This window comes from Cucumis sativus, chromosome 2, assembly GCF_000004075.3.
Source record: "Cucumis sativus cultivar 9930 chromosome 2, Cucumber_9930_V3, whole genome shotgun sequence".
NCBI lineage: Eukaryota > Viridiplantae > Streptophyta > Magnoliopsida > Cucurbitales > Cucurbitaceae > Cucumis > Cucumis sativus.
The window spans coordinates 8,744,025-8,747,188 of NC_026656.2; the positions used below are offsets into that span (position 1 = coordinate 8,744,025).

Here is a 3,164-nt window from a genome sequence, read left to right on the forward strand (position 1 = left end):
AATCATGTACCAATAGCTAAACAATCTTGTATCGAATCTAAGCAATCTTGGGTACATGATTGTTTAGATATTGGTGTATTATCATTTAGTTCTTGATACACGATCTTGTACTGTTGTACCAAATCTAAACGATTTTGAGTAAAAGATCATTTAAATATTGGTACACGATCGTTTAGATCATATTAACATGATCATGTAGTTTTTAAACAATGGAAAAATGACATAAAATTTAAACGATCGTGTTGACAATGGTAAATGATCATTTAGATATTGTCCAAATGATATTTAAACAAATTTTGATATTCTCGAATATGAGAAAGATAAAGTAGCTTCAAAGAATCTGGTCAAAAACAGTGAAGATTGAATAGGAGATTTAAATAGAATAATAAATGTTTTAAAAATAGAAAAAGAAAATCTGGAAGATGAGGTGAAAAAATAAGTAAGATAAGAAGATGAATAAATTGCAAAGAATAATGATGAAAGAGATGTGACGAATTGTGAACAATATCAAAAACAAATTTAAAAGTTATGAAAATATTTTATCAATTTCATAAACTTTTTTTTTTTTTTTTTTGTTACCTAGACACGTAAATAATATTTTTGAATTTGGTTACATTTATTAAAATTATTAAAGTATTTATATAGTAATATCATACATATATATACATATGGAATCATGGATAAAAACTGAATTCCTACCTACTCAAACCCCAACTTATGATGAATTCTTTGTTAACTAAGTAGTGAGTAAAAGTAAAATGATGAAATAAAATAAATGTTTCTTAAGATTGTAATATTATAGATGGGATTATAAGTTAAAATATGTAGGATTAGCCGGTCAGTAAGGTCAAATTAATATCAATAAACATATCTTTTCTTCCTTTTTTGTTAGTAGTGTTTTCCCCTAGTTGCTTCCTTCATTCTTCTCCCTTTCTTTGCCCTTCATACTTGTTACCTGTAATTTGAAAATCTCATTGATTAAAAAGTTCTTTTACTTTTTATTTATTATGGAATGTTACCTTCTTTCGCTTGTGAGTTTGTTTCTCCTTGGTTCTCACGCTAATGTTTCTTCTTCGCTTTTTGAACTTTTGCCTTCGTTGTCATCTTTTCTCTTTTGCTCATTGTCATCTTCACTTGCTTCTTCTTCATTTGTATTCCCATCCTCCTCTCCATTACTATCATGTTCATATATTTCTATTATTTGATGAATTATATTTTCTAGTTACTCTATCAAATACCCTATATAATATGTACGTACATAATAGTACATACCATACCCTATCCTCTTGCTTCTCTTTCTCCTCGATCTTAATATTCTTCCTCTACATCCTTCAATGTCTTTTTCTTTCTTTTCGGTGCCGCCTGTATATTCATCACATTAATATAAACTCATATTGTTTAAACAAAATTTTAAGACAAAGTTGTATTACCATATGCTTTTTGTTTTTCTAACGGAACATTTACTCCTTTTCTAACTTAATCTCTTTCTCTTTTCTTTTTCTTACTTCTAGCTATTATCTCTTTTCGTATCTTTAATCCTTCGGTAAATTTATTAGATAAAGAGAACTTTGCCAAACATCTAATATCCTGTTTTTGTAACTATTTCAAATAATTTTTTAATTTAAAATTATTTTTTAAATATGTATGTTTTTTTTAAGAATATAACATCTTCCTCTAACATCCAACCAAATATTTTAGCAATGTATATGCTATTTTAATGTTTTTAAAAAGGGAGACATTGCTTTCAAAAAAGAAAAAGGAATTTATGGTTTGAGTTCATTACCTTCAATCATGAACCACGCTACGTAGAATAAACGACGTCTGAGATTAAGACAGAGCTAAGCGAGCGGTTATGTTGTTTGTCATTGGCGTGGCTGAGAACACAACGAACCAGAAAAGAGTAAGTGGAATAGAGTGGTTGAGAACGTGACAGAGCTGCTTTTGACGAAGCGGAACATGAACATGACAGAACAAAACGTGACGTACGCCCAACAACGTTTGGGGTCTTCGATGGAGCCCCGCGGTTGAACATTTTCGAAGGAGCAACGATCGACGACGACTTCCACCGCGAGGATTGAATGGAGGACGTCAGAGATCAGGACGGCGAGGATTTGAACGGAGAACGTGATAAAAGATGTACACAAAAAAAGATGTGGCTGAGAATAACGTTTAACTATTTGCGACAGAGACAAAATGATGGAAGGATGGAACGTCTACCTGGTTGCGATGGAGGCAAAGGTGGAGAGACAAAGCCAAGAGAGAAAAGAACACGACGGGTTTCTTCTTGGGTCACGCATGAAGAGCGAGAGAATGTCCTTGGGTTGTGTATATGGATAACAATCTATGGTTTAGCACCGTTTGGATTTTGGACTGAAGGAATTGGAATGGGAATAAGGGTGGAAATGAGAATGACATATGCTATTTGTACACAATTTTGTAATTGCATATTATCTTTTAATAATATGAAAATTAATTTTTTTTTATAAAATTACATTCACATTTAACTACCCTAATTTAATAAATTATTATATCATTCATAATTTAGTACATGATAATTTATCGTTTATTCATTACAATTTATTAATTATTTCATCCACTAGTACATCATAGTTACATAAAGGGAAATTTTTAAATGTATATAGTAAATTCTACAAAATATTTACCATATATAACAAAATTTTTAAATTCTATCACTGATATGCTATCATGATAGTAGTCTATCAATTACTATCATTGATAAAATTCAAAATTTTGCTATAACTTATAAATATTTTAATTTATTTTACTATTTTAAAAAATGTACCTATATAAATTCATCACATTTATCCTATCAAAATCCTAAGTACTAGTAATTAATAATTGAATTAATATTATTATTTGATTGTTAAATAATTAATTTTCTCAAAAATTTGAATTAAGTTTATTGGTTATCAATTAATGTATTAAAATTTTATAGAGTTTTACAAATGAAATACAATAATGATATGGGGACGTTATGGATTCGGTCCAATTTTGTATTTTGTACAGGCGAAGTGCTCCAAAGATGCTCGTATAGAAACGTGTGAGTGGAAGCATTCTATATAATGATATTGTATAAAACTGGACCGTGAAATAGTCACTTTTACATTATAACATCGTTAACTTTATTAAAACTAACTATTTCT

General features: G+C 29.3%; 1 long non-coding RNA gene across 2 annotated transcripts; it reads right to left on the reverse strand.

Moving 5' to 3' along the window:
- Positions 1-759: 759 nt before the first annotated feature.
- LOC105434580 lies at positions 760-2,393 on the reverse strand. 2 transcript variants are annotated; one of them, XR_004214387.1, is made up of 5 exons: positions 1,987-2,393; positions 1,784-1,874; positions 1,278-1,362; positions 1,020-1,175; positions 760-955 (listed from the first exon to the last, which is right to left on the reverse strand). It is a non-coding gene; the product is annotated as an uncharacterized LOC105434580 (long non-coding RNA). The 2 variants fall into 2 exon arrangements; XR_968669.2 differs by having other exon boundaries at positions 1,273-1,362; positions 1,987-2,392.
- Between the last annotated feature and the right edge of the window lie 771 nt (positions 2,394-3,164).